The 14,275-nt window shown below is 36.5% G+C and overlaps 1 protein-coding gene across 2 annotated transcripts in view; it reads right to left on the reverse strand.

Annotated features, from left to right (window-relative positions):
- KLHL13 (kelch like family member 13) overlaps positions 1-14,275 on the reverse strand; it is a 184,427-nt gene that overhangs the window by 100,928 nt on the left and 69,224 nt on the right. The gene's annotated exons all lie outside the window — the stretch shown is intronic.

Below are 14,275 nucleotides of genomic sequence, written 5' to 3' on the forward strand. Positions count from 1 at the left end.
TGACATTATATACTATGAAGACATGATTATATATTATTTCAGTACAAAAGTTTGGGCTTATTCCTAGAATCTATACTAAACTCATTTACCCTATTTTACAGTTTAAAATATTGTCACTTAATATTCAATTACTTACCTATAAGTAATAGTTGACTATGGAAAACAAAAGAAAACTACTCTAAATCATTTAACTGAATAAAATCAGTAACAATTTTTGATAAATGCTGCAACTTCTACAAATATTCACAGAAAGCCTACTATGCACAAAATCCTGCATTATCTAATATATAGGATATAAAATATATATTAGCTACAGTCAGTCACTCTCTGAAAGGGATCACTTAGTCATAAGCAAAGACAGGTTCATATTACTTCAATGCAGAACCAAATGTGATAAAATTCATTGTAGTGGTAAAGCAATTTAGAGGCAAGAGACTCTCCTGCTCATGCAATTGGATTGATCAGAAAAGGCTTTATGTATAGCATGGAATTTCATCTGGGTCTTGAAGAACAGGTAGGATCTCAATAGTCACAAACAGGAAAAGACAATCTGGGTGACATTTGTCAGATTAGCAATTTTAAAAATCATTGTGACTAGAGTGTAAAGAATCCAGTTGATTGCCAAACACTGTAAAATTTAACTCTAATTATTTCACAAATCTGTTTATTCCCTCTTCTTCATTCCCACTGCCGTCACCTTTGTTCAGACTTTCTTCATATCTTACTTTGATTACTACAATAGACAGATAACCAGTCTCCTAATTTCCCCACCCACCTTCCCCAAATAATCCACATAGCCACTAAAGTGATCTTTCTGGCAGTGTAAGTCTGATCACATCGCTCTCCTGTTTGAAAGCTTCAGTAGGTCTCTGCAAGTCTGCAAAGCATGTAAACTCTTTAGCATGACACAAAAGAGCTTTCTTAACGTGGTCCCTACCCACCTCTCCAAACTCATCTCTAGCTCCTTCTTATTTTGTTGCTTAATGCTACAAATCATCTGATTTTGACTACAGCGCTGTGAATACATCATGCTTTTTCATGTCATCATGCACAGTGGTGCAATGTGAAATTAACATTGGATATTACCCTAAAATTAAGAGAAAGCTATATAATAGTTTGAAAGTGAAAAGACAACATGGCTAGATTTGAATTTTGAAAACAGAACTCTAACTAGAGTCCAGAGAAGTATAAACCTATCAGTTGATTATTACAAGAGTCCAGGCAAAAGATGATAGCAGCTTGGACTAAGGTTGTGGTAATGGAGTGGAGATTGAGAGAAGTAGAGGACACATGACTTCACCCAGGAAGACTGCCCTGGCCCCCCACCACCAAGACCAGGTGGGTATATATATTATACACATTTAATAGTACCCTATACTTCCTTTTCAACAACACTTGAGAAACACAATTACTTGTGTGTATTCTCCACTAGGCAGATAACTATGTATAATCATTTACTGCTATAGCCCCAGCACCTTGCCCAGTAAATGGTACATAGTACTAAATATATGTTAAAAGGATAAAAATATGATTATACAATAATTGGCACTCTTTCTCCTGTGTTGCAAATACCAGACAATATTTTGTAGCATGTTTTAGCTATGAAAGAGTACATTTAGAAGACTGGAACACTGTCAGAGCACTACACATCATTGCAGAAGCGCTTATTAGATCTAAGAATGCAAATGGAAAACATGATCACCACCACCACAACAAACAAGTGATTCTCACCATAATATGCCCTCCTAGATATTACCATAACACGTGTATGAGGATGTTATGCAGAATAAGGTGCCGTTTGCCACAAAGCAAGCCACATATGGCTGGCCATTCCCTATATCTCAGGAAGCACTTTAATAAAACTTCACATAGGGTAAAATATATGATGGGTGGTAGATTCTAAGACCAAAACACCCAAGACTAATAAGAGGTTAATGCCCTTCTGCATTGCAACCCCCCCACCCTTAACTCTTAATCCTTCCACCTGCCTTATTAATTTTTCATAGCAATTTTCTCCATAATATATATTTACTATCTGATCACACACCCACCCCCATAAAATATAAGGTCAACGAGAAGGATTCATCACTTTTCATCATGTTTCAGCACTTGAAAATGTTTAACACTTAGCAATTATACAATAAATATTTGTTCAACTTATAAACAAAACAAATCCTTAGATTCTGACTAGTCTATTCACTTATTCAGCAACAATTAATAAGCAATTACTACATGCCAGACATTGTATTAAATAACAGGGATATGTTTCTTTCATATATTCAATATCTTATTAAAGAATCACTTTGTCAAATTATTTTTTGTTTTGTTTTGTTTTTTTATTTATTTCAGCATATTATGGGGGTACAGATTTTAAGGTTTCAATAAATGCCCATTTCCCCCCCTCCCCGCAAAAGTCTGAGTCTCCATCATGACCATCCCCCAGATAGTGCACATCTCACTCATTATGTATGTATATACCCACCCCCCTTCAAATTTTAATCTATAGAATAATTTGGGAAGAATTTATCTCTTCCCAACATTTAATCTTTTAATCAAGGACGATGGCATGTCTCTCCATTTTTTAAATGTCTTCTTTACTATCTGAGTAGAATTTTAAAATTTTTTTCATATCAATCCCAGACATTGTTTGGATTATATTATATGGCTATTATAAATAGATTGTTTTCCATTATATCTTCTAAATGACTATTTCTGATACAAATAAAAAATACTGATTTTTTAATTTTTAGCTAAATCCAAGTACTTTTTATAACGTTTATTAATTCTGTCAAGTATAGGGTTGTTTTGCAAGCTTATATATATATATGAGCCTATCCTAATGTACATATTTAAAGTGTACAACATGATTTTTTGGTACACAGACAGTGAAATGATTATTACAGTCAAACAGTCAAACAGATTAACATATCCATCATCTTCTATAATTGCCTTTTTATGTTAAGAGCACCTAAAATCTACTCTCAGCAAATTTTAAGTATTAACTTGTCTTCATGCTGCAGATTACATCTCTAGACTTATTCATTCTACCTAACTGTAAATTTTCATACTTTGACCTACTTCTCCCTATTTCTTCCCACTCCTCTCCCTTGACAACCACCTTTCTATTTATTCAGCATTTTTAAAATTCCACATAGATGAGATCATATAGTACTTTTCTTTCCCGTTTGCCTTATTTCACTAAGGATAATGCCATCCAAGTTCATCCATGTTGTTGAAAATGGCAATTATCTCCTCCTTTTGTAAGACTGAATAATATATCATTGTGTGTATATATATATATATATATATATATATATATCACAATTTCTTTATCCAGTCATCCATTTACGATTGTTTCCACATCTTGGCTATTGTGAATAATGCTGCAATGAACATGAGAGGGCAGAGATCTCAACAAGATGCTGATTTCATTTCCCTTGTATATACACCCAAAAGTGGGATTGCTGAGTTCTATGGTACTTCTGAACTTAGTTTTATAATGAATTTTGATATTGCTTTCCATAATGGCTGCGCCATTTTACATTCCCACCAACAATATGCAAGGGTACCTTCTCTACATCCTTGCCAACACTTGTTATTCTTTGTCTTTTTTATAATGGCCATCCTTACAGGTGTGAAGTAATAACTCATTGTGGTTTGATTTGCATTTCCCTGATGATTAGTGATGTTGAGCACCTTTACATATGCTTGTTGGCCATCTGTATGTCTTCTTTGAAAAAAGTCTACCCTGTTCCTTTGCCCATTTTTACATTGTGTGTGTGGGTTTTTTTTTTTTTCATTTTTGCTACTGAATTGTGTGAGATCCTTATATATTTTGAATATTAACTCCTTATCAGATTTATGGCTTGCAAATACTTTCTCCCAATCCTTAGGCTGTCTTTCATTTTGTTAATGGTTTTCTTCACATGCAAAAGAATTTTATGTAGTCCCAACTTGTTTATTTTTGCTTCTGTTGCTTGTGCTTTTGTTGTGATATCAAAAAAAATCATTCCCAAGGCCAATATCAAGGAGCCTTTTCTCTATGTTTTCTAGAAGTTCCCTGCTTTCAGATTTTACATTTATGTCTTTAATCCATTTAGGTCTCTAATCCACTTGGAGTTTTGGGGGGTTTTTATGTATGGTACAAGATAAAAGTCCACATTCATTCTTTTGCATGTGGATATCCAGTTTTCCTGGCACCATTTATCTTCTAAATATTAATACTTGTGTCTCATTCTTTACATTAATTAGGCCTTTTTGACATCAGCCAGCATTTATAAATATATATTAAATAATGGTGATTGTGGGTATCCTTGCTTTATTGCTGCGTATGGAACAAATCTTATATTTTACCATTAAATACAATGCTGGATTGTTGGTTTCAGAGAGATAATTAATTTTCCTGTCATGAGAGCAAGTTCCTATCACTAACTTTTAAGAGTTCTTTTTTATTCTTAAAATGGGCATTTAAGTTTTTCAAGCACCTTCAGCATTTATTTGAAAATTTTCTCTTATGAGATCTATTGATAGGATGCATTATACGAATAACTTTCGTGATATTAAACCATTCCCATGCTGGGATAAAACTTTCTTAGTCACAAAGAGTTAATTCATATATTTCTGAATGTGTTTGGTTTTAGAATTTGAAATAGATCCATAATCTGTGTGTCCATGCAAGAAATATTTTTCTCACATTTTGATATCTGAATTATGCAGCATCATAAAATGAATTCAGCTATTTTCCATCCTGTTCTATGCTCTGAATCAGTTTATTTAGAATCAGAAATAACTGTTTCTTTCAAAGGGATCTTATCTATAATAAGAAAGATAATAAAAGAAGAAAATCAAAAATCACTGTATTAAAAACTAGGACTTAAAACACTAGTTCTCTTTGCCATGCCAGATGTAGCTCAAGTTACCATCTAGTCACCTTGCCATTCACAAAAGAATTAACTTAGAACTATCAGCACAAAGAGAGTTTTCTTTTATAAAGTGCTCATATAAATTATTCAGATTCTATGTGAAATTTAGGCACTAAGGTCATTTCTTTGGTTTCTGCACAGGAATGCACATATAATGTGAGGGCTAAAATACTGGAACTTTTTGAAGAAAGCCTAAAATTTGGGAGGGCAAAGATTTCTTGGGCCAGGTGCAAAAAGCACTAAGAATTAAAGGAAAAAAATGATAAATCGAACTTCATTTTTAAAAAACTACTGTTCATCAAAAGACACAAATAGGAAAGGGAGAGGCAAGCCAAAGATTGGAAGCAAATATTCACAGTGCATGTACCTAAATATCCAGAGTAAATTAAAAACTCCTAAAAATCAAGATAAAACATCAACCCATTTTTAAATGGACAAAAGATGTGAAACATATGCTTCAAAAATATGCTCCAAATATCAGGAGACAAAAATGGCAGAGTAAAGCTAACTTCCTAGATTCCTGCTCCCAGAGAAAGAGGCGTAGATCTAGGCCTACTATACATGAGTGGATAGCTCCCCCACAAGAATTGGCAGAGAATCAGCGTGGGACACAAAACAGGGGGAAGAAAAAGTGAACAGGAGACAGGATATCAAAACCTGGAGACTGCGAGACAAACAATAGAGAATAGAGCGTGGGACGGCTGTGCCCGCCTAGCCAGCAAGTGAAGTGGCATCAGACCCACAGGAGAATGTCTTGCTTCCTGAATGACCTCCGCACCCACTCAGACAGGGACCTGCCTGAAGTTGGTATAAAAACACAGCAGGAGACATGGGGCTCTGTGGAGAGGAGACGATAGCGGGAAGCATCATCTTGAACTCCCCAGAGCTCTGTGCCAGGACTGCACTGGGCAGGGGAGGAAATGGTCTGAGCTACTGCTGAAGGTAGTTAGGAGACAAGAAACTTGCCTCTGGCACCCAGCGGGGCCAGATCAACGGAAGTGAACACTAAGTAGAGGATTCTAACATGGAAACCACTGTGAGAGAATAGGTCCACTCAGGGTGGGTCAGAAAAAGTGAGAGCTCCTGCTGGACAGACATGAAATTGTGGGAGGGTGACATAAAAGAAACAACAGGGCATTCTGATGACTCAGCTCCCTGACCCGGCACCAGCCAACTTCTGAACAGTCGCAGTCCAGTGCTAGTGCTCTGCAGGCAGACAGACACCATTTTCAGGATTCACAACCTAGCTGCTGTGGTGTGATATGGTGTTGGGCAGCTCCCTTTCCCCAGTCCGGGGACTCTTGCGAAAAGCTCCGCCCTTATATGACCTATAGTCAACTAGCCAGGCCCGTTTTGATGGGTGAACTCTGAATACTTCCCTAGTTGTGGGAGGCTAATGCCTGCAGGACTTATAGGCGCTGGGGTGCTGCATGGACTGGGGCACCACACCCTCCTGATAGCCAGGATCTTTTGCACCAAAAGTGGTACGATTCACCCCTGGAGATAGAGTAAAAAAAGAAAAGCTACTTTCCTTCTGCGACTAGCATGAATTCACAAGGTCTTGGTGCAGATCAATAGCTGACATAGCTGACAGCCCAGTGACTTTGCTCATCAGACAGGTTTAGGTCATCTAGTAGGATCATAACTCTGGGGCTGGATTTCCACCTCCGGTCAGCTGCCAACAGTGGGGTCCGTGGTCAGGGAGCAAAAATCCTCGCAGGAGGCCAAAACAGGCTCCCCAAGTAAAGCCTCCCATCAGAAGCAGCCTCCTAACTGTGGTACAAGAACCCTGAACAACATATTAGCAGCTCCCCCTAGCGGCAGATCAAGCAACCATAGAAGCGCACACATCTAGGCTGGTAAGCAGCAGCTGCAATCTGCCTTATTCCTACAGCATCTCCTGGAACAGAGCCTACACAAAGCATGTCACATTACAAATGAAAACAGAAAGGTGGGAAGCAACGGCTGATCCAGATGGGAAGGACTCAGTGAAAGAACTCTGGAAGCATGAAGAATCAAATGGAAAGCACACCCTTGAAGAGAAACATTAACTCTCTAGCAGTGGACGTTAACCAAATACAGAACACTAAAATGACAGAAGAAGAATTTTAAACATGGATTATAGAAAAACTAAATGAAATGAAAGAAAAAAATAGATAACCAACACAAAGAAACCACACACACAAAAATATCCAGGACTTGGAAGAAAATTCACTAAAGAAATTGAAATAGTAATAAAAAATGAAAACAAATGCCTGGAAATGAAAAATCTATTCAGAGAACTACAAAACATAGTAGAAAGTTTCAAGAACAGGATAGATCAAAGAGAAGAAACAATCTCAGGGATTGAAGACAACAACTTCCAATTAAGTAAAGTCAGTCACAAAAATAGAACAGAGAATAAGAGAAAAAAGCAGAGCCTACAAGAAATGTGGGATTATGTTAAGAAGCCTAATGTGACAGTTATGCACATCTCTGAGAGTGAAGAAGAAAACACACAAGGGTTGGATAAGCTTTTTGAAGATATACTAGAGGAAAATTTCCCGGGCCTTGCTAAAAAATTAGATATCCAGTTACAAGAAGTTCAAAAGACCACTGGGAGATTCATTTGCAAACAGGAAGAGACCACAACATGCAATCATAAAACTGACCAAATTACACTACAGAGGCCCCTCTACAAGCTGTAAGGTGAAAGAAACAAGTAACATATAAAGGAAAGCCCATCCGAATAATGCCAGACTTCTCAACTGAAACCTTACAAACAAGAAGAGACTGGGGCCCCATTCTAACTCTTCTGAAACAGAAAATGCCCAGCTTAGAATCTTGTACCCTATAAAATAAGTTTTGAATATGAACGAGAAATAGAGACATAATCAGATAAACAAAGACTGAGGGAATTCACCAAGACAAGACCAGCCCTCCAAGAAGTACTCAAAACACAGTTACACATGGATCAGCACAATAAACACTCACAAATGTAAAACCACTCAAAAGCTCAAGATCAAAGGCTAGATACCACAATGGCTCAAAAGACAAAACAAAGCAACAAACCTCAGCCCAATAGGATGAACAGAAATTTTCCCCACCTATCAGTTCTCACCATAAATGTGAATGGCTTGAACTCCCCACTCAAGAGACATAGGCTGGCCAAATGGATAAAAAATACAAGCCAAGTATCTGTTGTCTTCAGGAAACACATCTAACCTGCAAGGATGCATTTAGACTCAAGGTAAAGGGGTGGAAATCCTGTTTTGAGTAAATGGAAGCCAAAAGAAGGCTGGTGTGGCAGTTTTGATTTCATATAACCTAGCTTTTAAATCAACAACAGTAATGAAAGACAAAGAAATCACTAAATAATGGTGAAGGGTACAGTTCAACAAGAAGACATAACAATTCTAAATATGTATGCATCCAACTTAGGTGCACCCAGATTCATAAAGCAAACTCTAATTGAGCTAAAAAAATTGATAAACAGCAACACCATAATAGCCGGAAACTTCAACACTTTGCCGGCAGCACAGGACAAATGCTCCAAATAGAAAATTAACAAAGAAATAATGGACATAAATAGAACCCTAGAACAAATAGGCCTGACTGACATTTACAGGACATTCTGCCCAAAAACCACTGAATATATGTTCTTCTCATCAGCTCATGGGACATTCTCTAAGATTGACCATATCCTAGGACACAAAGCATGTCTCAAAAAAATTTAAAAATTAGAAATTATACCATGTATCCTCTCATACCACAGTGGAATAAAAGGAGAAATCAACCCTAACAGAAACTCTCATTTCTACACAAAGTCATGGAAACTAAACAGCCTTCTGCTCAACGATTACTTCATGAATGGGTAAATCCAGGTGGAAATCAAAAGATTCTTTGAACTAAATAACAAAGGAGACACAAGTTATCAAAATCTGTGGAACAGAGCTAAAGCAGTCCTGAGAGGAAAGTTTGTTTCCATAAATGCTTATATCAAAAAGACAGAAGTATCACAAATAGACAACCTAATGAATTGACTCAAATAGCTAGAAAAAGAAGCACAGACCAACTACAAACCAAGCAGAAGTGAAATTAACAAGATCATATCAGAACTAAATGAAATTGACAAGAAGAAAACTATACAGAAGATTAATAAAACAAAAAGATCGTTCTTTGAAAAAGTAAACAAAATTGACACGCCTTTGGCTAGACTAATAAGGAGCAGAAAAGAAAAATCCCTAATAAGCTCCATCAGAAACAACAACAACAAAAAAAAAAATGAGAAATTACAACTGATGACATGGAGATACAAGATATCACGTATGAATGCTACCAAAACCTTTACACACACAAACTGGAAAATGTGGAGGAAATGGACAAATTTTTAGAAACATACAGCCTCCCTAGGCTCAAAGGGAAAGAAATAGAATTCCTGAACAGACCAATATCAAGTACTGAAATTGAAACAGCAATAAAAAAACCTTCCTAAAAAGACAAGTACTGGACCACATGGTTTTACAGCAAAATTTTATCACACCTACAAAGAAGAAATGCTGCCTATCCTGAAGAAATTATTCCACAACATTGAGAAGGATGGAATCCTTCCCAACATATTTTATGAAGTCAACATAACCCTGATACCAAAACCACAAAAGGACGCAACAAAAAAAGTACAAACCAATATCCCTTATGAATATAGATGCAAAAATTTTCAAGAAAATCCTAGCTAATCGAATCCAGGTGCTTATTAAGAATATAATCCAGGTGCTTATCAAGACCAATTAGAATTCATCCCAGAGATACAGGGATGGTTCAACATACACAAATCTATAAATTCAATTTACCACATAAACAGAAGCAAAAGCAAAGACCATATGATCCTCCCAATAGATGCAGAAAAAGCATTTGACAAAATTTAACCCCCTTTTATGATAAGAACGCTAAACAAAATAGGGATAAACAGGGCTTACCTAAAAATGATACAAGGCATATATGACAAATCCACAGCCAACATCATACTGAATGGGGAAAAACTGAAAGCATTCCTACATAGAACTGGAACCAGACAAGGGTGCCTACTATCTCCGCTTCTATTCAACATAGTGCTGGAAGTCCTTGCTAGAGCAATTAGACAAGAGAGGGGAATTAAGGGTGCACAAATGGGGGCAGAAATATCAAACTCTCACTCTTTGCTGATGATATGATATTATATCTAGAAAACCTCAAGGATTCAACCAAGAGACACCTGGAATTGATAAAAGAATTCAGTAAAGTCTCAGGATACAAAATCAATACACACAAATCAGAGGCATTCATATATGCCAATAACAGTCAAACTGAGAACCAAATCAAAGACTCAATACCCTTCATAATACCAACAAAGAAAATAAAGTACCTAGGAATATATTTAACTAAGTACGTAAGAGGCCTCTACAATGAGAACTATGAAACACTGAGGAAGAAAATAGAAGACATAAACAGGTGAAAAACCATACCATGCTCCTGGGTCGGCAGAATCAACATTGTTAAAATGTCTACACTACCCAAAGTGATCTACAGACTCAATGCAATCCCTATTAAAATACAAACATCATGTTTCACAGATACAGAAAAAATAATTTTACATTTCGTATGGAATCAGAGAAGACCCCGTATAGCAAAATAAATCCTAGGCAATAAGAACAAAATGGGAAGCATCAATTTACCAGACTTCAAACTATACCTCAAGTCTAGAGTAATTAATACAGCTTGGAACTGGCAGAAGAACAGGTGGACACTGACCAGTGGAACAGAACTCAGAACCCAGATATAAAACCAGCCTCATATGGACATCTAATCTTTGACAAAACAGACAAAAACATACACTGGGAAAAAGAATCCTTATTCAATAAACGGTGCTGGGAAAACTGGACTGTCACATGTAGAAGACTGAAACAGGATCCACACCTAACACCTCTCACAAAAATCAACTCACGCTGGGTAACAGACTTAAACCTAAGGTGCAAAACAATAATTCTAGAGGAAAATATTGGAAATACTCTTCTAGACATTAGCCTAGGCAAAGAATTTAGGAAGAAGATCCCAAAGGCAATCACAGCAACAAAACATAAATAAATAAAAGGCCCCTGATCAAATTAAACAACTTCTGAACAGCCCAAGAAACTATCATGAGAGCAAAGAGACAACCTACAGAATGGGAGAAAATTTTCGCATGCTACACATCTGATAAAGGGCTGATAACTAGAATCTATTCAGAACTCAGGAAAATCAGCAAGAAAAAATCAAAGAGCCCTATCCAAAAGTGGGCAAAGGACATGAACAGAAGTTTTTCAAAAGAAGACAGAATAATGTCCAACAAACATATGAAAAAATGCTCAACATGTATAATCATCAGATAAATGCGAGAATAGCCTTTTCAAAAAGTCCCCAAGCAATAAATTTTGGCATGGATGTGGAGAGATAGGAACACTAGTACACTGCTGGTGGGACTGCAAACTAGTGCAACTTCTGTGGAAAGCAATATTGCAATACCTCAAAGAGATACAAGTAGGTCTACCATTTGATCCAGCAATCCCACTACTGGGCATCTACCCAAAATAACAAAAGACATTCTATAAAAAAGACACCTGCACTCGAATGTTTATAGCAGGACAATTAATAATTGTAAAGATGTAGAAACAACCCAAGTGTCCATCAATACATGAGTGGATTAATAATATGTGATATATGTATACCATGGAATACTATTCAGCTATAAGAAACAATGGTGATCTAGCACCTCTTGTATTTTCCTGGATAGAGCTGGAACCCATTCTACTAAGTGAAGTATCCCAAGAATAGAAAAATAAGCACCACATGTACTCACCATCAAATTGGTTTTAACTGATCAACACCTACATGCACATGTAGGAATAACATTTATTGTGTGTTGATCAGATGGGAGGGGAGAGGTGGGGATGGGTATATACATACATATTGAGTGTGATACGCACTGTCTGGGGGATGGACACACTTGAAGCTCTGACTCAGGGAGGAGAGGGGCAAAGGCAATATACATAACCTAAATATTTTACCCCCATAATATGCTGAAAAAAAATATATCCAAATATCTAATGAATATATGAAAACATAGTCATATCATTACACATAAGGAAAATGCAACGTGAAAGCCATAATGAGGAACCACTACACATCCTGAGATGTGTAACCTCCAGGCTAACAATATGAAGAGTTAGTAAAGATTCTGACTTATTATTGGTGAGGGTATAAAGTGGTACAACCACTTTAGGAAAGCATTCGGTAGTTTAGAGAGAGAGAGATGTAGATATAGATATAGATGTATGTGTGTGTGTGTGTGTGTATATATATATATATATATTTATTTGCTTACCCTATGTCTCAGCAATTTTACTCCTGGTATACTGTATATCCAAACAAAATGAGTAAATGCGTACAAAAACAATTTACACAAAAATATCAATAACAGTTTTATTCTTAATAGATAAATACTAGATGCAACTTAAATGACTATTGACAGGAAAATGGATAAATAAATTGTGGTATATTTAAACAATGGACTATTATACAGCAATAAAATGAATGAAATACTGATACATGAAGCTATAATTTCAACATCTCCCCATCTGCTCCCGTTTTCATTATACATGGCCACACATTATTCCTGCTATGTTTTCCCTCCATTCTTTATCTCTGAACCAGTCTATCTTATAGTCCCTAAGGTCAGTGTCCCAGCCTTGCCCAAATGACAGTACAGTAGTCCCCCTGACCCTTATCTAAGGTTTCACATTCTCTGGTTTCAGTTGCCATGACCAATCATAGCCTGAAAATATTAAATAGAAAATTCCAGAAATAAATAATTCATGAGTTTTTAAATGCATGACATTCTGAGTAGTGTGATGAAATCTCACACCGTCCTGCTGGAACACACCCGGGACATGAATTGTCCCTTTGTCTACACTACCTACCCATTAGTCACTTAGTAGCTATCTCGGTTATCAGACTGATTATCATAGTATTGCAGAGCTTATATTCAAGTAACCTTTATTTTACTTAATAGCCTCAAAATGCATGAGTAGTGGTGCTTGTGATTTAGATATGCCAAGGAGAAGCCGTAAGTGAAAAGGTGAAAGTTCTCAACCTAAGGAAAGAAAAAATGGAATGCAGAGGTTGCTAAGATCCATGGTAAGAACAAGTCTTCCGTCCATAAATTTGTGAAGAAGGACAAAGAACTTTGTGCTAGTTACAGTGTCAAACCTCAAACTGCAAAGTTACTGCCACAGTGCACAAGTGCTTAGTTAAGATGGAAGGCAACTTGAGTGTGGTGGGTTTTGCCTATAGCCACAGGTACTCAAGAGGCTTGGGGATTGCTTGAGCCCAGGAGTTTGAGGCCAGCCAGGGTAAAAAAGCAAGATCCTGTCTCTTAAAAAGTATTTTTTAAAAATTGATGGAAAAATATTAAATTTGTGAGTGGAAGACATGAACAGAAACATATTCTGGTTGATTGCAATCAGGCTCAGAACTATCCACGATTTCAGGCTTCCACTGAAGGGTATTGGAAGGTGTCCCCTAAGGATAAGGGGGAACTATTATATACATTCCAACAAAAAACATGTATCCTTCATTTCATAAGGTATTTCTTTAATAGTATTATTATGTAAAATTCCTTCTATGGTATCTGCCAAATAACGCTGACTTTATATATGTTCCCTTCCTACCTCAACCTTTCCTACCTTTTCTTTTTCTTTTAAAACACACATGTATTTTTACCTGTATTTTACTAATAAATATCTCAGGATTAGGAAACACAAATACTCCATTTTCAAAATAATTAAAATCTCACATTTACATTTCAATAATAATAGAACTTATATACCACTTACTATTTACCAAGCTCACTCACACTTGGATACATACACGCATATACCATACTATACACTTATTTAATTCTCACAACAATCCTGCAATGTAGGTACTATTATTGACCCCCTTTCATAGATGAGGAAGTTGAGGTAGAGAACAGTTAAGTAACTTGCCCAAGACTACATTGCTAGTAACCATCAGAGCCAGGATACAGACAACTCTAACATACTATTCCAAATGCTTCACCCAAACTGTACAATCAAGCTATTGGCAATAAAAGATACTCTGTCACACCTGCAAAACAAAGTTGTGTTTCTTAAAACCATGAATTTAAAATTCCAAATTGTCAAAAGAAGCTTTAAATAGAGGGCACTCCCTGATAAAGTTTCAACTGGACTTTTTTTTATGAAGCTAGTAACTTTATTTATTTTTTATTTCAGAATATTATGGGGGTACAAAAGTTTTGGCATGGTTACAGCAGCACAATT

Source organism: Microcebus murinus, chromosome X (genome assembly GCF_040939455.1).
Source record: "Microcebus murinus isolate Inina chromosome X, M.murinus_Inina_mat1.0, whole genome shotgun sequence".
Lineage (NCBI taxonomy): Eukaryota > Metazoa > Chordata > Mammalia > Primates > Cheirogaleidae > Microcebus > Microcebus murinus.